Genomic DNA, 23,956 nt, shown 5'->3' with positions numbered 1-23,956 from the left:
GCCTGAGCAAACTCAAACTTTGCTAAGTTTACAGTAAGACTGGCAGAGGCAAACCATTCAAAGAGCAAACGAATACGCACAAGATGGTCTTCCCATGTGTCAGAATGACACACCACATCATCAAGATACACAGCGCACCCCTCCAGTCCTGCAACGACCCGATTCATGAGCCGTTGGAAACTGGAGGGGGCGTTACGCAGCCCAAATGGCATCCGAGTGTAAGAATACAAACCATTTGGCGTGATAAAAGCAGAGATCTCCTGTGCCCTAGGAGTGAGAGGTACCTGATAGTATCCTTTAAGTAAATCAAATTTACTCACATAGCAAGCTGAACCGACCTGATCAACACAATCCTCTATACGAGGTAATGGATAACAGTCTGGCTTTGTTACAGCATTCACTTTTCTGTAATCCGTACAAAACCTATACATCTGGTCAAGTTTTTTGACCAACAAACAAGGTGAAGACCAACTGGAAGACGATGGAACAGCAAGACCATTGTCAAGAAGATACTGGACACTCTCATCCAAGCTTTTACATTTGTCTGGACCAACACGGTAGAACCTTTGATGAACAGGCTCTGCGTCACCAACCTCTATGTCATGCTCAATCCACGATGTACATGTGGGAATATCTAAAAACAAACAAGAGAACTCTAATGTTTTCAACTGTTCTCTCTGTCTTACTTCTATATGACTCAGGACAGTATCCAACTGAGCCAACATCTCTGAATTATTCAACCAAGCATGTAATACAGAGTCATCAGGGCCTCTTAGGCCAAAAAAAAAAAATGTGTGTGTTTCCGGTTACCCGACCGACCCTAATCCGTACCGCCCGACCCTAAACTTTTTTTTTCGTTTTTTTCGCAGTCGCGACTTTTACATATAACCCAACCGCGTGAACCAGAAGTTTTTGTCACTCACTGGGAAAATGGCGGCTGCTATGTTCTCACACGTCGTCGTGGCGATTGAAATTGATCCTTGTAAACACATTGGCGGCATTAAGGCATTGACATCATTTTCAAAACTGTTGACTGTGCGAGACATTTTTTACCACTACCATAGTGAACACGGTAAAGGGGAAATCTTTCAAAGCAAGGCCTCCACAGATCCAGACATAAACTCGTCAACGAAATATTTTGATGTGGATCCTGGTCTTATAATTGGTGACCTCGTGGCCAATTTTGGCGTAAAAAAGTTAAAGTATACTTGTATCCCAGTGGACAACCCTTTGGAAACGGCTGCCAACGAAGCTACAGCGAAGACTATCGACGCTTTTCAGATTCTCATGGCGAGAAGACGTGAGTTTCCACCGAAGAAGACCAGCAGGTGCGTATAGATAAATCTGAAAATCGCTGAACATGTGTCCAAGTCAAAACGATTTTCTAGCATGATCTAGCAAGGGATTAGGCATGAAGCTATCCCCTAGATCCCCCAACCCACAAATATTTAATAAATTAAAGAAGAACCCTGAAATTATAAACATAAATTTGTATTTGTAAAATCACATTTTAAAAAGTGCATGAACATTAAAAGCATTACATTACCTTAAATATATATCAAATATATCTGTACAATTATAAAAAGGGGATTGGTGAATTTGTAGACAAAGTGAATTCGTAGATAGAAATTCGTAGACACCTTTTTTTAAATGGTGCAATATCAGAAAGGAGGTGCATTGAATCAATAAATTATGAGCATGACAATAATTATAAATATATGGCCAAAAGATCAAATTTCCAAATATTGTCCTAGTTTCATAGCAAAACTGTATGTAAAAGTATTTATCATGTTGCTATCAAAAGTGGATTCCTATATATACTATTCTGTGAATCAATTTTGTGTAATTTAAGAATGTTAAATAAATTAAATATATTTAGGCATAGTTTCTTTTCTACTTCCAAATGTGTTGACTATTTTCAAATTTAAACCTCATTTTATTAATTTATAAATGAACATTTGATACTTTGAATATAGCCACTCAGACCATATTCCAAAAGCTAACTTGAATTTTCTTGTTTTTAAATATAGCATATCAATTAAATATCTGTAAATTTCAAGAGATTTAAAAAGGAGCATGATTTCCTATGCTCTCAAAATGGGTATCTGAACATATTTTTGTTGTATAGTTGGGAAAAGGTATCCCAAGAAATTCAATTAAAAATATATTAATCCATTTCAATGAAATATTTACATCTAAATATTCAGGTTCATTTAAAATCTTGCGGTGAACATTAAATAGTGAATCAAGGTGTTCAATGTTCAAATAGTGAATCAAGGTGTTCAATGTAGATCTACCATAATGATCCAAAGATAGACATGTGAATGTGAATGATTCAGTGAATGTGAATGATTCAGTGTTCCAAGGAGCATCACCATTCAGGCACAGTGCCGTTCTTTGCAAAATAATGAAGGAACTGGAAGTGATGCCACCCATCATGATGAAGTTTACTGATGGGGGAACTGATCAGAGGAATACACTTGAGTCAGTAAAATGTGCAGCCATATGTTTATTCAAGGAGCTGAACTTAGATATGTTGATTTTGGCACGATGTGCACCAGGCCAGAGTTGGATCAATCCAGCAGAAAGGATAATGAGCATTCTTAATGTTGGTCTGCAAAATGTTTCCCTTGAAAGGCAAGCTTGTGAGGACCACATTGAAGCTTGCTTGAATTCATGCAACAGCATGGCAGCCATAAGATAACTTGGAATGTCAAAAGCAGAAGTTGAGCCAATGTGGCTGGAAGCTATTGAACCAGTGCAGTCTGTTATCAGAAACAGATTTTTGAAACTCAAATTGAAGGATGAACCATTTCAGGCCTTGGACCCTGTTTCAGATGATGTCATAGAGCACCTGAAGCGACACCTGAAAGCACTTTTTCCAGAGATGGATCTGACCAAGCTCACTAAGTATTACACCAGGCAAGTCACTTCTTACAACAACTGGACAGCAAACCATTGTAGAGAAAGGCAGTATACGTTTCAAATCAAAAAGTGTCAAGATGTAACTTGCTGCGAGCCTTCATCACTAGATGCTGCAGACTTGGACTGGTTGCCAGATTCTGTCCTGGATGACAGTTGAATGCATTATAAAGCTTATCATGATGTTAATCATCTTGACACAACTGAGGATGATCACCCTTCATTGAAAATCAAACAGAACAAACCTGCAACAAAACATGCTACAGTTGATGTCGAGGTCCCACAAGCGTCCAGCGAACCTGATGCTTCTCAAGTCACCATCATGCCATTTGCTGATTCTCTGATGTGTAGAGTACAAACGGCCAGATCACTTGTTACATGCATTGAATGCACAAAGCCGAGAGTTATTTACTCCAGACAGAAGCTATCTGAGCGACAAAATGTTTCTGTTGTGATTTCATTGAGTGAGTATGACTACACATGTGGGTCTGCTTTGTTACCACCTTCTCACACTCTAGCTCATAAAGTCATGTGTAGAGACAATCTTTCCTGTGCTACCCCTGTTGAAATACCCTTTTATGGTAGTGGTATTGGGAGATTGGACATTTGCTGTTTTGCGGTACAGAAGGTGAAGTTGACACTGAACTGAAAAGAAAATACAAAACTGTGCTTCCCATATGTCACACATGCAGAGAGAATGGGAAGTTACCAATTGTACAAAGACCTTATGGGTGGGGAAAGTAGTGTGAAATATGCACATCTGCTCGGGTGATTTTAAACAGTTATTGCCCAAAACTGAATGCTCCAGAGATTAGGCCCCAAATGTGGGGGATGTTGTGATCTTTGAGCACTCGTTATTTCTTTTGCAACAAGACTCTTGTCAGATTTGGAGCCAACATTGACCCTTTGTTTGTGTGTGAATAGTCTTAGAACTTCATATACATGATAACTGTATTCAAGTGATTGTTATACCTTCACCTTTTCAGTTGTATTAAAGTATTAAAAGTGTTCCTTGGTTTAAATGAGGTTTTTCCATGTAATATTTCTCTGAAGTGTTGATGAATATTGTATACAGTAAACTCCCGCTGTGTCGATATTCAATGGACCAGCGAAAATATATTGACACACTGAAATATTGCGTTAGGGGGATAATGATAAATGTATAACGACTCAGTCGGACCGCGAGATTGTATCGACACACAGGAAATATAGAGAAAGTGAAGTTCGACACGGCAGGAGTTTATTGTATTTAATGTGGCTTGTCTCTCACTAGGCAATTCTGGAAGATCTTTGTTGTAAAAATTGTACTACCATGACTACAGTCTTGTCGAAGTTTACATTTCATATTGGCTATACTAAGGTATCGTAGTGAATCTGTATACTTGTTCAAGTGAACGTATTGTAATAACATCCGACATGAAAAATTGCTTTAAGGACTCTTATAATCATGCTTCTAGTATGACTATCGTAAATGCTTAATTAAACACCAGCATCATTTTTTTCAAACAGTCCAAATCATAGATTTCTATTTTAAAGACAGGTGTGTATTTGAGGCCTGTTTTTCAGCTTCTTTTTGCTTTCAGCAAGCTCAGTGCATGGTCATCTATTCGAGGCAGGCGTTTAGGGATTTACGGTAGTTTGTTAATGCCTTTTAAATAACTTTACTCACAATTCTTTAGTCAGAAATGTAAACAGAGGTTGATTAAATAGAAATTATGAAATTTTATTTTTGTCATAAATACTGAACTCTGAAGAAATGGTGATGGTGTTTCTGAAATGTAAAAGAATATGGTGAATAATAAGTTTAATGTCAGGAATCTAGCCAAGGGCTACTCTACGATGGTACATTATTACCCTGATGGAATGGTACGGTCAATGCTGCTACCAAGCACATCGGTACCCATTTATACAGCTGGGTGGACTAAGTGCAATGTGGAGTCTTGCCCAGGGACACTACGCAGTTTGAGAAACCAGGTTACAAATTTTTGACATCCCCACCGGGATTTGAACCCAGGTCTCTACAGTGACAGGCCAGCATGCTAACCATTACACCACTGTGAATGCAGTAAACTGTTGTTCTTCACCTTTATAACCATATGTAGACCCTGAACTGAAACAAACATTGTTTATTGAGCTGTTATATTTACAGAAAAATTCATGTTAAAAGGTGTCTCATGCTGCATCAGATTCATCAGAAGGTGGTAACTCAGGTGACCTGCAAAGAAATTCATTATATTTTGTGAAATTATTCCTGTCTAAATATAGAGGGATTTCACTGACATCACCCGAAACCGGAAGTAAACAGACTCTGCGCCATTTTGGAAGACCAACAAACTCATGATTAGGGGGAAATAACGGCAGCAGTATGTGAACCCATGAGAATAAAGTGGAGTGGCAAACGACTTAAACAAACAAATCTGAGCTGTTTTATTTATGATTTATTGGCCCAACAGTAGACTTGAAAGAAACCTGTGTGAGACTTGGCAAAAAACTGTGGATATAATGGATAAGTCTGTGCACAGGTAAGCAAACGCAAGAAATTCAGATTTAAAACATGCTAAATTGGCCCCAAGTTGATAACTGTATGAGGAGCAAGCCTCCCAGACTTCTACAATTTTATAATAATAATAATTTAGGATGGTTTGGGGCTTGCTCTCCCTCCTATTATATAAATAAAGCACAGTTGTTTTATTGTGAGTGCATGTACTTGGTTTTCCAATATGGCGCCTAACAAAATCTCGCAGCACAGTGACGTCATGCGGTAGCTCTCTATAGGTTATGGCAGCCATCTTGAAAAAAAAATGCCTGCCTACCGACCCTAGTTTTGAAATCTACGTAACCGGAAACACACACTTTTTTTTTGGCCTTATGTCATCCCCCACCTCAGGAGACCTACTAACTGCAGACACCACTAAACCAACAGACTCAGTCCCACCCTTACCAGCAGCAGAATGCACAGACGCATAGTATGGCTTAAGCAACTTCATATGACAATTGTGTAGCACGCCTACGTTCAGGTGTAGCAACCAAATAGTTTGTCGCAGACACCTGTCGAACAACACTGTAAGGCCCTGAAAATTTAGCAGCAAATGGAGACCAAGGAATAGGCAACAATGCCAGAACCTGATCTCCTGGACTAAAAGTACGAACTTCAGCCTTTCGATCATAATTGTTCTTCATTTTTACCTGGGCTTCAGTTAAATTTTCACTAGCCAACGTACATGCCAGGAGAAGCCTGCATCGAAAACCATACACATTTTCAGTCACGGTCTTAGGTGGTTCAGAGGAACTGAAATCACCAGACAACATGGACAAAGGAGTACAAACTTTATGGCCAAACACCAGTTCATTTGGACTAAAGCCAGTACTCTCCTGCACAACTGCCCTAGCTGCCAGCAATAACCAAGGCAGACCCTCTTCCCAACCCCGACCCATTTCCACACAGTACGCACACAACAGAGATTTCAGGGTAGCATGGAAACATTCCAAGGCCCCTTGGCTTTGTGCGTGATATGCACTGCTAAGGTTATGCTGTATTTGGAGCTGTTTCAAGGCTGCTGCGAAAGTCTTTGACGTGAAATTTGAACCTCGGTCACTTTGAATGACTTTAGGAAGGCCAAATATTGAAACAAACTGAGAAAGATTTCACAATAGACCTAGTAGTGATGGACCTCAAAGCATATGCAGCAGGGTAACGAGTAGCCTGACACATTATAGTAAACAAATACACACATCCAGACTTGGACTGGGGCAAAGGGCCTACACAATCAATAATTAAATGTTCAAATGGATTACCAACAGATGGAATTGGTTGCAAAGGTGCTGGTTTAATAACACCACTTGGCTTACCAGCAACCTGACACACATGACAATTCCTGACAAACCGAACAATATCCCTCTTTATCTGTGGCCAATAAAAATGTTGCAACAACTGGTTGTAGGTTTTCTTCACCCCAAAGTGACCTGCTGCCTCCCCATGAGCTGCCTTAAGAGCAACTTCACGACATTTCTCAGGCATCACTACCTGCAAAACCTGCTCGCTCACAGTAGAATCTGCATTAGGTGACCACCTTCTCAGCAGCAACCCATCCTTAACGAAATAACTGTGTTCCAATTCATTACTATGTTCAGCAAGGTCAAAATATTTTTGGAAACTCTTATCTGTTTTTAGAGCTTCCACAATTTCAGGGCGAGACAAAGGTACTGGTAAATGAGGAACAAACGTGTTCTTAGGTACATCAGACATCTTGGAGTTTTGCGCGCGTGCCACAGCACATGCTGTGAAAACATCTGGAAAATCTTTTTGACACTTATCCAACTCATTTGGTGGAAAAGCCTTTGTCATAACCACAGGAGATGGTGAGACCTGATTAGGGAACACACAGTCACAGGCTAAATTATTTCCTATAATCAAATGAATTCCCTCTATGGGTAAGGAGGAACGAACAGCAATTGTTACCTCGCCATTCACAAAACCGGAACACAACTCAATTTTGTGCAATGGCACAGGGAAAGACTGTAAAACAATATCTCTAATCAAAACGAAATTACCTGTATCAGATTTAGAGGGAAATGGCAAAACAGACTGACAAATAAAGCTTTCTGATGCCCCTGTGTCACGAATAATTTTTACACGAACACGAGAAGAGCCACCAACCAGTGAAACAAACCCCTCCGTAACGAATGGCACATAATCTGCTAGACTAGATGTAACCAACTCAGATGCATCACACTGCACAGCTACTGTGTGATCAACTGACGCTGTACACTGAACATTGATACACATTTTCACTGGAACATTTTTGGAGTTACCCTTTGATCGCACAGCAGGAGTAGAGGAACTTGCACAGAGGCCAACTTTGCCTCCGTCATTCTTTATTTTATCCAATAGGATGGAGCAATTTGCCTTCCAGTGGTTTTTACCAAAACAATAATTGCAATCTTTTTTAGGATCAAACCCAAAAGGTTTGAAATGCACGGAATTGGTGTTGGAATTAACAGAAGTATTTGTGCTACCACTGCCAGGACTACGGTCCTTGCAAGTGTCAAAACCCAAAGTAGAAACACGCGATGGAATTTTGTGAGTGAGCGAGAAATTATCTGCGAGGACAGCAGCATCAGAGGGTGTCTTAACCTTCTGTTCGTTAAGATAAGTGGCTATAGAGTGCTCTGAGATGATGCTAAAAATAGTAACCATGCGGTCGGCGCAGCCATCTTGGAAGTCACTTGCTCCAGAGCGCGCATAGAGTACACATCATAGAGTACACATTTACCGATTTGTTTCTGCATTAGAGGGCTTAGAAGCATTGATTTTTTAAGAATTTAGACATCTGAAGTGATGGAGCACTACTGTGAAAGTTTGGATAAGCAGGCACAGGAGCGTTATGCTGAGAAGGTACGTTTCATTGGGAATGTAGATCCATACACTGTTAGTGAGAAGGAATGGAAAGCTGACCCCAGCTTGTTGCCACATAATTATCAATTATTTTAGTCAGTGAATAAAATGTAGGCCTAGTATGTAACTTGTACTAACAGCATGTGTACATAAACATTACTAGGCCTAGATCTTAAATGCCATTTGATGCAACAATGCACTGCAGTAGACATAAGCTACCTAATGTGACAAATATATCCATTAATCATTGCTGAAAGTACATAGAAAAGATAATAGTTTGTATCACATTTATTTTAGTAACTATGAAATTCAAGACAATTTAACCTACCTGTCACAAAGTGATCAGAACAAATCCGGATACAGTCTAGTTGTCCTAAATTTGATTGGTTAATGGCAGCCAGCCACTGTCGTCTCCTCTGCTTGCTTTTCTCCTGTGCTGGATTTCCCTGGTTAGTCACGACTTTAGGGAGTCTGTAGAAGCTATCGCCACCCTTTTCCCCCCAGCTACTACAGCCAACAATGACACATGTATTCGGCATTTTGCTTCGCTGAGCAACAGCAATGCACTGACACAGCAACGTTTGACTTCCAATATGGCCGCCGCCGGGTTCGCGCTGATCTCGAAGCACTCTATACAATCAGGCAGTGTGTTTTTAAACTGCTCCAATACCAAAAGGTCACAAAGCTTTTCAAAAGTATTAACACTTTTGGCTGTAAGCCAACGTTGGAAGTAACTGGTTAAATCCCTGACCCATTCTGCATACGTTTGCTTGTCAGTTTTTTCCACGAACGAAAATGCTGTCTGTACGCTTCAAGAATCTACTCATAACACTTTAACACAGCCGCTTTAACAGTTTTGTACACCTTTCGTTCCGAAGAAGGTAGAGCCACAAATGCCTGCTGTCCGCGACCAATTAAAGATGTCTGTAACAATATAGTTTTCTCCTCATCACTCCAATGCTGTTCAGATGCAATATTTTCAAACAATGAGAAAAAGACATCTGGGTCACGCTCGTTAAAGGTCCCATGGCATGAAATTTTCACTTTCTGAGGTTTTTTAACGTTAAAATGAGTTCCTCTGACCTTCTTAAGTCACCCCAGTGGCTAGAAATTTCATAATGTGTAAACCAAACTATGTCCAACATTTGAGAATGGTGCGTCAAAACGGCGCGTTGATAAGCTCTTCCCTTTACTACGTCAGCAAGGGAGATGATCCCCATGCCCCCCCTCTGGATTCCCACCCATTGTATGGATTGCCCCGCCCAGTTGTAGTGTGGAGACCATAGAGGACACAACAACATGGCATCACCTAAGTGAGTGAAACATGGAAATTGCACTGTACATGGATGTGACAACACAGAAAAGAGTCTGTTTTTACTGCCGACGGGAGAGCCCCTGAAGACGCAGTGGCTTAATTTTATTTACTTCAATAATACGCCGTCGAGTCTACCTAAGACGGTGTATGTTTGTCGGAAGCATTTTCCTGAGGAATGTTTCCACAACTTGGGACAGTACAGGGCAGGTTTTGCACATCAACTGTCACTGAAGCCTGGGTCCATACCAAGCATCCCTGCCGCATCAGCAACAAACACCGAACAAGTAAGTGTATAACTGGTCGTTTTGCCGTGTTTTAAAATCGGTGCGTTAGCCTAGCAATGGCTACATTAGCTGTGCAGCTAACCGCTTCCTGCAGTTAGCCAGGTAATCTGCGCTACAAAACTAAAGAGCATGCAGCATGCTCTGTTAAACTGAGTTTAGTCTGGAAATTGACTAACTTATGAGCTTATGTTTGACTATTGCTCCGCAATGCATGTCTTCTGTTGGATAAGCGATATGTTGCTGTAGTTGCTGCTTCTATCCTCTTTGGTTATGGAGTGCGTGTTCAAGCCTAGGGTATTATACGTTCGTAAACTACCACTCCGAACACTCTCACTCTCTGTTCTCTGTGTCACGTTGAGTTTACGAAAGGAGTCTGAGGGAGAACGGGGTTTTGTCTTAGCAGCGTGGCTACAGGCGCTGATAGCAGCGAGTATGTGTGTGCGCAGCTTGGTCAAGCCCCTCCCCCCATGGCCCGCCCCCACCCTCTACCCTTCCCCGCCTCCTGCTTCTCATTAGCAAAACGACGCACTGGGAAAAGTGCTGAAATGGAGCTTTCTCCCAGGAGGCTATATTTACGTGCCGAGGGTTCATTTCGAGAAAGGCTGCGGATATAACATCCGGAAGCCTCCACGAGCCCGTTTAAAGCATCAACAAACCACCATGCCATGGGACCTTTAAATTTAGGCAGGAACTTTACCATATTGGCCAAGCTGTTGGAAGTTGGCGTAGAGCTACCGCGGTTCCCCTCAGCCGCCAGCTGGAATTTAGCGGCTCAAACTCACGTTGCTGCTCTGCATTTCTAAGCTTATGCATCTCCAACTCGTGTTCCCTGTCCTTTTCTTGCATTTCTAATTTAATTTGCTGCATTTTCAGTTCGTGTTGCAATTTTAACAACTCCGCTTGCTGCTCATACGACAGCGAGGTCACCGTCTGTGAGTGTGCAGCTGGCAAAGTTGGCTTCACATCAAAGCCCAATTCCCCTTTATGCCCGCGCTCCCTCCCGCCCCTCGGCAGGCAACACCTGCTTCTTCATCAACATCCCCCGAATAAAAAAAACAAAGTCCTCTTTTAATGCGGTCTTCGGCAACACTATATCAATTTCATAGTGGTCAGCAACACTATATAATTGATCCTTGGTGAGCATGAGGAACAATGCCTCCAAAGGAGCTTTAAAGAACGCTTCAAGATTACTCATCTTGTTGCAACAAATCCAAGTCACCAATACAATATTCAAACTGGCCACAAATAGGCACCAGCGCGTGCCACCAACAAATGCTAACCCTGGCTCGAACAAAACACTTCCTTAAACAATTACCAAACAAATCCAATATCCAAACACAATCAAATCCAAGTTATTTTGGCAAATTAGAATGCCACTCGCGCTACGAGACAGCAGCGGAGATTCCCCCTAAACATTTACCCCCCCCCCCCCCACTAAACTGACCTGTCTTCACACTAGGCCCCAGAGCAAGGATCATTTACTCACCAATACCGTTGGACCCGTACTGTCTCGACAGATGCCAATTCAGCCGGATTTCCAAGGCGGTGCCCTCACCCAGGCTCCAGTGACACAGCAGCCTAAACCCCACGCAGCGCGTTCTAATTGGGGAAAATGCAGCTCCGCGATATGCCACCCTGCAGCGCAAGCACAAACACACCTGCCACTCCAAACAATCAAAATAATAGGCCAGAAGGCTCCAAATTTCCAAAACAATATTCCAAAAAGTATTATCAAAATGAAGTTTACCAAAACAACTACAATATTTAACCCCGAACCTTCCAAACGATGTGAAACTCCCCACAAACAAACACAGGAAGTTTACACTACCAAAATGCCATAATCCAATTCACTATCAAAGGTTTGGACGAGCCCCCATATGTCGTGCCTACTTGGCTCAAAATAAGCACAACATAAAGGGAGTCCACACCGTTGTTCGGGTTAAATAGTATTTTATTTAAACATAATTAAGAAATAAGCATTTAAAGGAAAATAATAAAGTGCTGGTTGGCCCGTGCAGGGCCTCCATGGCGCAAAACAAGAGTTACCCAACCCAAAAGCTCCAATAGCCAGTCCTGAAGAGCCATAGCCTGGCAAGCCAGACTAAATGTGAATATTTAGTCTGGCCTCGATCTGTAGACATTTCCGAAGTGGGTAGGAGGAACAAACCGCTGTCTTTCAAACTGTCTCTGTGCGTATAGGCCAACGCTCTGACCAATCAGCGCAACAGTGACTGTGACGTAGTCAGAGCGACAGAAAGCAGTGGGGGAGGCCTTGGAATTAAATATTTTTTCAAAATGCGTATTAATTAATAAACAGGTTCTAGATATTAAGAAGTTTGGAGATAATGACCACAAGTTTGGAGTCTGTACCACATACACATTTTTTTCCAAGTGTTTTTCAAGGGTTTGCTTAAACTGTTTTTGAGAGTTTTTATTTAGTGGTGTTTGGTGAAATAATTTCCCTTAAATTTAAAATAACGGGAAAATAAGAAACAATCAAAAAGTAATGTTTCAAAGCTGCTTATTAATTCTTCATACTGCACAAACTAGCCCATCCTTTTGGCTACGAGCGGAGCCAGCTGGTAGATTAGACTTTTGCCATAGCCGGTCGGCAAAACAGCGAAAACGTCCTTCTTGAAAAGGAATGAGCGGAGAGCCTCTTCCTGCTCATGTTTCAACGAAAACTCCAAGTCTAATTCTTCTAAAACGGATTCCAAAGCAGAGTCAAACTAGCGCTGTTCACTAGTCGTAGCCATCTTTCCTGTTGTGCTTTCTCCAGCGTCGCGCAGCTTTGTCGTCACTCCTGCAAAAGCCCGCCCAAAGAATCCAAACAAAAACCTTGCGTTGTGATTGGCGGGCACGATTTGATGCCTGGGGTGTTTTTGTTTATATGGTGCGAGGCTAGACCCATTCGCTAGGCAAAAAATATTTTTGGCCGCTAGGCGGTTGGGTCTAGTTTACTAGGCTAGAAGAGCCATGTATTTGAACTGTCACGGCTGTCTAGACCAGGTGTTGCAGTACCAGACAGCTCCCCCTCTGGACTGGAGGGCGACCCGGACAAGTTCAAGTTCAATAGACGAGTTCACAAACACGGCAACGTGCAAGGAGTTGTGGGAAGGGTCAAAGGTTAAGGCCTCATAAACGAGCAGAAGTAGAGCACGTCAACAATGGCGGAGGCTGCAGGCTCGCTGTGGGGACACTGTTGTGTTGTCGATTGCTACAATGGACGTTGACTGCTTGAACAGTGGATGCGAGAAGACTGTAGTGTACATTTAAGTGAGTGTATACAGAAAAAATTATGTGAATCCAAGCACACAGTTTAACGCAAAAGTTCGTTTATATCCCGACCTTGTCAGCTTTCAGATTCATGTTCATGGACCCGCCTTGATTTTCACTCTCGCCGATAATCATTGTCTGTATATACAACAGTATTATCTTGATTTTTATGTGCCTTAAAATGTAAAATGTTGGTTGTAATAAAAATCTGACAAGATTCTGTGACTGTAGTTCTTACACCAGCAATGACTACTACTAGTCCCAAAATGATGGAAGCCTTGTAATTTATATTAAATTTTAATTTTTAAATTTCACAGATTTCACAAAATGAAAAGTAAATGGACACAAAAATGAAACATCCTTGTCTACTATTAAATATACTAAGCAAAGAATAATGCATTTTACATATTCCCACTACCTTTTGGTTAACAGGAGTAGATGTTGATCAATTATATTTTTGTTTTAATGAATTAAAAATTTTGCAAGTAGTATTTTTACTACAGTTTACTACATATAATACATGGTTAAATACATAAAACACTAACACTACTAGTACAGCTTAATACATGATAAAGTAATACTAAATAGTATAAAAACACTGAAGTTCTGATGAACTATTGATAAGTATTAACAAAAGACCTGCATGCGAGAAGTTCACCAGTAACATTACAATTTAACAATCTGAACATAACCAGTCATTATCAAGACAGCAAACATCAAAGCCCACACACCCCCAATGATACCACTTATAGCACTGATCACATCCTATGCTATTGTCATCATTTTCTGTTATGTCCCCACTGTCCTTTCGGGTCTTTCTTCGCCTGGTCTTTTTGGCTGCTGGTTTGCTCCTGCCTTTTGGTGGAGAGTCAGGTTTGGACAAAGTTGATATAGCAAGGTCAGCTGTTGAGGCAGCAGGCTGAGGGTCAGATGTACCTGAAGTACATGACTGATGAGTATAGTAAGTGATACTAGTACTGATACAATAAAACAGACGACTGTAATCTGGTAGGCAGCACGACTTATATTATTTCTCCGTGTCAAATATAGAACTATAACTATGAGATGTTGACCTGTCAAAAACTGCAGTGGGCGTGGCAGTATCACCGGGTACATACCTTGATTTTTCTTCGTCTTCCTTGGAGGGTACAGGCGGGATTTTCAAAATATCTGTGGCATATGCAAGCGCCCTTAACTCTTCTACCCCCATGGTAGTTGGCAATCCCCGTTCTCTCATATGCCTCTGCAATTCTGCCTTCTTCCATAAGGCGTATTTGCTAAGGTTTGGCTTGTTTGCCGCCATGTTTTCATCTCCGATGAGGCCTCGACCTTTGACCCCTGCGCATGCGCGGCGATATGTGTGAACTGGTCTATATATGGGGAAGGAGTGAGCACTCTCAGCAAGACAAAGCCAGGCGTGACATCATATATATATATATATATATATATATATATATATATATATATATAAAAATCTCCTTCTCACCCCCGGGGGGGGTGGGGGTGGTGGTATCCATGTCATCCTCAAGCTCGGGTCCTCTACCAGAGGCCTGGGAGTTTGAGGGTTCTGCGCAGTATCTTCGATGTTCCTAGGACTGCGCTCTTCTGGACTGAGGCTTCAGATGTTGTTCCTGGGATTTGCTGGAGCCACTCTCCCAGTTTGGGGGTTACTGCCCCAAGTGCCCCCACTACCACGGGGACCACGCAACCCTTGACCTTCCACATCTGTTCCAGCTGCTCTTTCAACCCTTGATACTTCTCAAGTTTCTCATGTTCCTTCTTCCTGATGTTGGCGTCAGCTGGGATCACCACATCTATCACCACCATCCTCTTCTGCTCTTTGTCCATCACCACTATGTCCGGTTGGTTAGCCAGGATCTGTTTGTCAGTCTGGAAGCTGAAGTCCCACAGAACCTTGGCCCTGTTGTTCTCAGCCACCTTCTGTGGTATGGCCCATTGGGACTTGGGTACTTCTATTCCATACTGGTTGCAGATGTTCCTGTATACTATCCCAGCCACTTGGTTGTGCCTCTCCATGTACGCTGATCCAGCTAGCATCTTACACCCTGCTACTATGTGCTGGACTGTTTCAGGGGCTTCTTTGCACAGTCTGCATCTTGGGTCTGATCTACTCTGGTAGATCCTGGCCTCTATGGCTCTTGTGCTTGTGGCCTGTTCTTGTGCTGCCATGATTAGTGCCTCTGTGCTGTCTGTCAGTCCTGCATTATCCAGCCACTGGTAGGATTTCTTGATATCAGCCACTTCCTCTATCTGACGGTGGTACATACCATGTAGGGGTTTGTCTCTCCAGGTTGTCTGTTCCTCCTCCTCCTCTGCACTCTCATCAGGGTTCTGCTGCCTGAGACATTCACTTAGCAGTTCATCCTTTGGGGCCATCTTTCTGATGTATTCTCGGATTTTCGATGTTTCATCCTGGACCGTGGTCTTGATGCTCACTAGCCCTCGGCCTCCCTCTTTCCGCTTAGTGTATAGTCTCAGGGCGCTGGACTTGGGGTGGAACCCTCCATGCATGGTGAGGAGCTTTCTAGTCTTGATATCTGTGGCTTCTATCTCCTCCTTTGGCCAGTTTATGATGCCAGCGGGGTATCTGATGACTGGTAGTGCGTACATGTTGATGGCTCGGACCTTGTTCTTACCATTCAGCTGACTTTTCAGGACCTGCCTTACTCTCTGGAGGTATTTGGCTGTGGTTGACTTCCTTGTGGCTTCTTCATGGTTTCCATTAGCCTGTGGGATGCCAAGGTACTTGTAGCTGTCTTGGATATCACCTATGTTGCCCTCTGGTAGGTCAATCCCCTCAGTCCGGATCATCTTGCCTCTCTTTGAGACCATCCGGCCACACTTGTCCAATCCGAATGACATCCCTATGTCATCGCTGTAGATCCGGGTGGTGTGGATCAGTGAGTCTATTTCTCGCTCGTTCCTGGCATACAGCTTGATGTCATCCATGTAGAGCAGGTGGCTGATTGTTGCCCCACTACGGAATCGGTACCCGTAGCCGCTCTTCGTGATGATCTGACTGAGGGGGTTCAGGCCTATGCAGAACAGCAGTGGTGATAGCGCATCTCCTTGGTATATGCCGCACTTGATGTTGACTTGGGCAATGGGTTTTGAGTTGGCCTCTAGGGTTGTCTTCCACATTTCCATTGAGTTCTGGATGAAGGTCCTTAGGTTCCTGTTGATCTTATACAGTTCCAGACATTCCAGTATCCATGTGTGTGGCATTGAGTCGTAGGCTTTCTTGTAGTCAATCCAGGCAGTGCACAGGTTGGTCTGTCTCTTCTTACAGTCTCGGGCGACTGTTCTATCAACCAGTAGCTGGTGCTTGGCTCCTCTGGTGTTACTGCCAATCCCTTTCTGTGCCTCGTTCATGTATTGAGCCACATGCTTACTCATTTTTGCTGCAATGATGCCTGACAGGGCCTTCCATGTTGTGCAGAGACAGGTAATTGGCCGGTAGTTGGATGGGATGGGTCCCTTCTGGGATCCCTTTCTGTGCCTCGCTCATGTATTGAGCCACATGCTTACTCATTTTTGCTGCAATGATGCCTGACAGGGCCTTCCATGTTGTGCAGAGACAGGTAATTGGCCGGTAGTTGGATGGGATGGGTCCCTTCTGGGGGTCCTTCATGATTAGGACTGTCCTGCCTTGGGTTAGCCATTCTGGGTGGGTTCCATCCCTCAGCAGCTGGTTCATCTGTGCTGCTAGGCGTTCATGGAGTGCAGTTAGCTTCTTCAGCCAGTACGTATGGATCATATCGGGGCCTGGTGCTGTCCAGCTCTTCATCTTTGATCTTTGATCATCTCTTTCATCTTCATCTTTCTTGGATGTCTGCCATTGAGATGGTTACTGGTTCTTGTTCTGGGAGGTTGAGCTGTGGTCAGCTCTTAGGTCCACTAACCATTGGGCATCGGTGTTGTGTGATGCCATTCTTTCCCATATGTCTTTCCAGTATTTTTCCACCTCAGCTCTTGGTGGGTCTGACCGGTTGTTGTTCCCCTGCCACTGAGAGTACACCTTGGCTGGTTCAGTGGAGAACAGCTTGTTTATTCTCCTGGCCTCTCCCTCCTTGGTGTATCTCTTCAACTGGGTGGCCAGAGCTGTTAGTCGCTGTTTGGCAGTTTCGAGTGCCTCTGGTATGGAGAGTGAGTTGTACTTCCTGGGTGCCCCTTTATTCACCATGTTCCCTTTCTGTAGTTCAGCTAGCTGGCTAACTTCTCTCCGTGCTGCCTTTATCTTGGCCTCTAATCGTCTCTTCCATGGTGGATACTGTTTGTTATGTCCCGAGCCTACCTTGTGTCCAAGCATCTCCATGATTACTGTTGCTGTACTGTGTATCAGCTTGTTGGTCTCAGTGATGGTTCTTGTGGAGATTGTCTTCAGAGCAGCATTCACATCTACTAGTAGATCTTCTGAAGGTACTTGGCAACTCAGCTTCAGTATTCGTCGGGGGCTCCAGGTTTCCAGTTGGGTCACGATCTTCCTTCTCAGGTCAGCAGCTCTTGTGTTGAGGCTTGGTACCCAATCTCTGGTTGTGGGGATGATGACATCTCCCCGCTGGCCTGTCTTCCTGGCTCCCCCTTGCCGTAGCATTGTTGTTGTATTTCATTAATCTCTAGTTGTGATAGTAGATTTCGATTATGGATGTTGGAACACTGGGCTAATAGCTGTTTCTTTGTTAGCCTTGATTGTGGGTTTCGAAGTATCCAATGGTCCCACATTCGCTGCATGTATCCCCTCTGGGACTGCTTGTATAGTAGCATTCCAGCAACTCCGTATTTTCTGCCCATCGATGTCTTGTTCCAGTAGCCCATTTCTCATCAGTTTGCCCTGGTTCCCTAGCAACTGACGCAGACCTTGTTGACCCGGGCTACATCTGAGCCGGGCTACATCTGAGCCGGTATGACTCTATCAGTTATGTCTTCACTCATTCCTGAGGTAGGCCGATATATCATGAGGGGTCTTGCCTATGGACCCTTACTGGATGATCTTTTGCCCCGACCGGGATTCGAACCCCGATCTCCTGCGTCGTAGTCAGTGAGCATTACCACTGTACTATCCAGCTGTACATATATATATATGTGCCCAAGGAATAATTAAATAAATGTCTAAAGCTATTCTATACCTTGGCACAACAGCAAGACGGTGTTCTGATAAACGGTCCTACATCCGCGAAGCGTCCTACGGTAGGAGGGGATGTCAGACATGTCTGTCGAGCAGTCCTACATTGCAGGAAATCCTACAGTGTGATTCAACTTTAACTTTTAGTCATAGTTCGCGGTTTTCCCCTCTGCAAAGAACATGCTTCTACATTGATACAACGTCCACCAACCCTGTCAGAATTCATATGAATGTAGGACGTCCTGACAATTCAAACGACTCCGTCAGAATATGCTTTTACATTCATATGAATCTAGGACGCTCTGACTCTTCAAATGACCCTGTCAGAATATGTAGAATTAATAGTTGTTTTTTTTGTCACTATTCACAAGTACCCTTTGCTCTATTAAAATGAGTGTAGGACATTATTACAATTCAAATGACGCCGCAGGACGTTCTCACAACTCATATGACCATGTCAGAATATGCTTCTACAGTAAGTAGGACGTTCTGACTATTCAAATGACCATCGGAATATGTTTTTACAATATATGAATGTAGGGTGTTCTGACATATGCTTCTACATTAAAATAGGAGTGTAGGACGTTCTGACAGTTCAAACGACCTCGTCAGAATATTCTTTTACTTTAATATATGAATGCAGGACTTTCTGACAACTCAATGACCATCAGAATATACATTAACATATGAATGTAGGAAGTTTTGACAATTCAAATGACCCCACCAGAATATACTACACTCACTGTAAAAAAGAATAAGTTAAGCTTACTTGAAAAAAAGGTGGAAACTCGTTGCCTCAAATAAATGAAGTAATATAACTTGTTCTCTTTCAAGTTATCTTTACGTTTAAAAGTAATCTCCAATGAAAATATTTGTTATCCTTACTTGGAACTTGAATGTTGAGGTTGCTTAAAACCAACTAGTAACGTTTACTTCATACCAGCTAGTAAAGGTTACTTGGAGCAAAGTTGTGTTTACTGGTGTTAAATGGGTTTCTCTTACTTTCAGCTGTGTAATGGGTACCTACCGTAATTCCTGATTGTAAGGTTTACTTGCAGAATCTACACCTTACTTATAGTTTGTAAGTATCAGCAACTTGAACAATTAATGTCTCACTTACACAGTGTAATGTAATTAAATGTTATGTTATTTTTATTGCAAGACATAAAACGGCATAACAACATATTGGAGCATCAATGCAGTTTTCATTCAGTCAATAACTTTTTTAAAGCTTACTTTCATTTAACACATCCAACCCAGAGAAGCATAACATTCCACTTAAAGTGTCAGTCCACCATTTCTGGAATTAAACTCATTTCCTCCACCTCCACTCGAGTTAAATAACTGAGTTTACCTTTCTCCTATTCATCCAGCCGTTCTCCTTGTCTGGCGACGCAACAGCACACAGAAAACAAACTTCCACAACTAATTTTGAATGATTTCATTTTATTGGAACGCTTCAAGATGGCCAACTATTTGTTTTGAACAGGTTTACGGATTAAGTAGTAAAGATTGAATGCACGCCGTTATTCTGCACCATTTATAGCACAGCTGATCTCATCTCATCTCATTATCTCTAGCCGCTTTATCCTGTTCTACAGGGTCGCAGGAAAGTTGGAGCCTATCCCAGCTGACTACGGGTGAAAGGCGGGGTACACCCTGGACAAGTCGCAGGTCATCACAGGGCTGACACATAGACACAGACAACCATTCACATTCACACCTATGGTCAATTTAGAGTCACCAGTTAACCTAACCTGCATGTCTTTGGACTGTGGGGGAAACCGGAGCACCCGGAGGGAACCCACGCGGACACGGGGAAAACATGCAAACTCCACACAGAAAGGCCCTCACCGGCCACGGGGCTCGAACCCAGACCTTCTTGCTGTGAGGCGACAGCACTAACCACTACACCACCGTAGCACAGCTGATGTAGGACAAAAATCTGTTCAAATGCCAAGAAATGACGTTTTGTGCTCTGCGCATGCGCAGTGGGGCTTTGTAGGACGCATTGACGTGTAGGACAGTTTATCAGAACAATGGCACTTTATACAAAAAAAATCAACACTAAAATCAATTCATGCAGCCATTGATAGGGTTTTAAGAAGTCTGCCTAAGCAGAAATTATTTTGTCGGATGTTTTTATAAAGTTTTTATTTATCAAATTTGCAAAAAATAAACATGCTCTGTTTCTCAAAATCCAGTGAACGTGGACATAATAAAACAATTATTCCACAAAATCGAGTCATACACGGCTTATAGCCAACTCAGCGCTACACGCCTCGTCGGCTATCAGCTCATGTACGACTTGATTTCGTGGAATAATTGTGTGTGTGTGTAAAAGGGTGGCACGGTGGTGTAGTGGTTAACACTGTCGCCTCACAGCAAGAGGGTCCTGGGTTTGAGCCCAGCAGCTGACGAGGGCCTTTCTGTGTGGAGTTTGCATGTTCTCCCCGTATCTGTGTGGGTTTCCTCCGGGTGCTCTGGTTTCCCCCACAGTCCAAAGACATGAAGGTTAGACTAATTGGTGGCTCTAAATTGGTCATTGGTGTGAATGTGAGTGTGAATGGTTGTTTGTCTCTATGTGTTTGCCCTGCGATAACCTGGCGACTTGTCCAGGGTGTACCCCACCTCTTGCCCATAGTCACCTGGGATAGGCTCCAGCTTGCCTACAACCTTGTACAGGATAAGCGGCTACAGATAATGGATGGATGATACAGTGGTGCTTGAAAGTTTGTGAACCCTTTAGAATTTTCTATATTTCTGCATAAATATGACCTAAAACATCATCAGATTTTCACACACTTCCTAAAAGTAGATAAAGAGAACCCAGTTAAACAAATGAGACAAAAATATTATCCTTGGTCATTTATTTATTGAGGAAAATTATCCAATATTACATATCTGGGAGTGGGCAAAAGTATGTGAACCTCTAGGATTAGCAGTTAATTTGAAGGTGAAATTAGAGTCAGGTGTTTTCAATCAATGGGATGACAATCAGGTGTGAGTGGGCACCCTGTTTTATTTAAAGAACAGGGATCTATCAAAGTCTGATCTTCACAACACATGTTTGTGGAAGTGTATCATGGCATGAACAAAGGAGATTTCTGAGGACCTCACAAAAAGTGTTGTTGATGCTCATCAGGCTGGAAAAGGTTACAAAACCATCTCTAAAGAGTTTGGACTCCAACAATCCACAGTCAGACAGATTGTGTACAAATGGAGGAAATTCAAGACCATTGTTACCCTCCCCAAGAGTGGTCGACCAACAAAGATCACTCCAAGAGCAAGGCGTGTAATAGTCGGCGAGGTCACAAAGGACCCCAGGGTAACTTCTAAGCAACTATTTATATAGTTAGGAAATATTTGTTAAGATGTACACAAGTATCAGGATGTCATCTCTTAGCAAAATAATTTCAGCTCCCATATGAAAGACTTTTTTTCTTCTGCTACACCTCTGTGCTAAGTAGCTGGAATTTAAAACATTTTCTTCAGGGCGATATGCCATGCCACTTTTCAACTATTTTTTATTATTCCCTGAGATGCTTTTGTAAAGTGTGTGAGTTTATATTGATAAAAAAATGTTTTTTAAAAATATATAATTCTCATGACATTTTAGCATGGTGCAAAAAGCCAAGGATTAACCCAAGGATAAAACAGGCTGATTTTGAGTCCTTTCCTTTTAAATGCAAATATATAAATATCTTCACTTGGATTAGCAAACATCTTTTAATTGTCATCTACATGTGTGGATTCCATTTGCCAATCAGATCAAATTTATTTTCATATTTAAATTCAAGGCGGCACGGTGGTGTAGTGGTTAGCGCTGTCGCCTCACAGCAAGAAGGTCCGGGTTCGAGCCCCGTGGCCAGTGAGGGCCTTTCTGTGTGGAGTTTGCATGTTCTCCCCGTGTCCGCGTGGGTTTCCTCCGGGTGCTCCGGTTTCCCCCACAGTCCAAAGACATGCAGGTTAGGTTAACTGGTGACTCTAAATTGACCGTAGGTGTGAATGTGAGTGTGAATGGTTGTCTGTGTCTATGTGTCAGCCCTGTGATGACCTGGCGACTTGTCCAGGGTGTACCCCGCCTTTCGCCCGTAGTCAGCTGGGATAGGCTCCAGCTTGCCTGCGACCCTGTAGAAGGATAAAGCGGCTAGAGATAATGAGATGAGATTTAAATTCAAGGCGGCACGGTGGTGTAGTGGTTAGCGCTGTCGCCTCACAGCAAGAAGGTCCGGGTTCGAGCCCCGTGGCCGGCGAGGGCCTTTCTGTGTGGAGTTTGCATGTTGTCCACGTGGGTTTCCTCCGGGTGCTCCGGTTTCCCCCACAGTCCAAAGACATGCAGGTTAGGTTAACTGGTGACTCTAAATTGACCGTAGGTGTGAGTGTGAATGGTTGTCTGTGTCTATGTGTCAGCCCTGTGATGACCTGGCGACTTGTCCAGGGTGTACCCCGCCTTTCGCCTGTAGTCAGCTGGGATAGGCTCCAGCTTGCCTGTGACCCTGTAGAACAGGATAAAGTGGCTACAGATGAGATTTAAATTCAAAAGCATACCCCCAGAAATCAGATTGTTTTTATCCCATAGGGTTTTTAGAGTCTTTACAGGGGCATGGATCAAATTAACAAAAACATTCTCTTTATTTGAATTAACTCAGCAAATCGTAATAGCAAATGAAAAGCATGATGAAATATCAGACACTTCTGTTCAAGTATAAGTATTTTCACCACCAGAGGTCGTGAAAATACACACATTCTTTACTGAAGCAGAAGTACAGACACTTCTCATCTCATCTCATTATCTCTAGCCGCTTTATCCTTCTACAGGGTCGCAGGCAAGCTGGAGCCTATCCCAGCTGACTATGGGCGAAAGGCGGGGTACACCCTGGACAAGTCGCCAGGTCATCACAGGGCTGACACATAGACACAGACAACCATTCACACCTACGGTCAATTTAGAGTCACCAGTTAATCTAACCTGCATGTCTTTGGACTGTGGGGGAAACCGGAGCACCCGGAGGAAACCCATGCGGACACGGGGAGAACATGCAAACTCCACACAGAAAGGCCCTCGCCGGCCCCGGGGCTCGAACCCAGGACCTTCTTGCTGTGAGGCGACAGCGCTAACCACTACACCACCGTGCCGCCCGTACAGACACTTGTGTAAAAAAAAAGACTGATAAAGTAGAAGTACTGATTCACCTTCTTTACTTCAGGAAAAGTACAAAAGTACAAAAGCTCTGAAATGCACTCAAAGTAGAAAAGTAAAACATCATCCTCTGAAGGACATTTACACTGGCTGTTTCTGTGCAAAGCTAATTGATCCTCACATAACAATGTAAAATACTGTATATGTTTGGGCCTGTATGTGCATGCAGAAGGAGGCAAACCCACACTTTCTTCAGTTATATATGGTGGTCCACTGTAAGTATTTTAAATGCCAAGTACTTTGTGACAAATAAATAATCCACTTGCACATGCAGTCCGATTGACTATCAAATAGCTATGTACAGCATGCTAACCGACAACCCAGCTGTATATAACAGTAACGTATAGCTATCCTTACCTTACTAGCTGCTCCGACATGCTGAGTAATAACATATTTGAAGAGTTTGAAGAGTAAAGAT

At 42.9% G+C, this 23,956-nt stretch overlaps 1 protein-coding gene across 3 annotated transcripts in view; it reads right to left on the bottom strand.

The window, feature by feature from the left end:
• Positions 1-23,520: 23,520 nt before the first annotated feature.
• Positions 23,521-23,956, bottom strand: part of LOC132883253 (CD209 antigen-like protein C) — a 14,175-nt gene continuing 13,739 nt past the window's right edge. For all 3 annotated transcript variants that reach the window (XM_060916632.1, XM_060916633.1, XM_060916634.1), the window contains one exon: positions 23,521-23,956. This exon is cut by the window's right edge and continues 854 nt beyond it. The gene's annotated coding sequence lies outside the window, so the exon portion shown is untranslated.

The sequence above is a fragment of the Neoarius graeffei genome, chromosome 3 (assembly GCF_027579695.1).
Source record: "Neoarius graeffei isolate fNeoGra1 chromosome 3, fNeoGra1.pri, whole genome shotgun sequence".
NCBI lineage: Eukaryota > Metazoa > Chordata > Actinopteri > Siluriformes > Ariidae > Neoarius > Neoarius graeffei.
The sequence above is the reverse complement of the archived record's forward strand: the minus strand, read 5'-3'. Positions and strand labels throughout refer to the sequence as shown.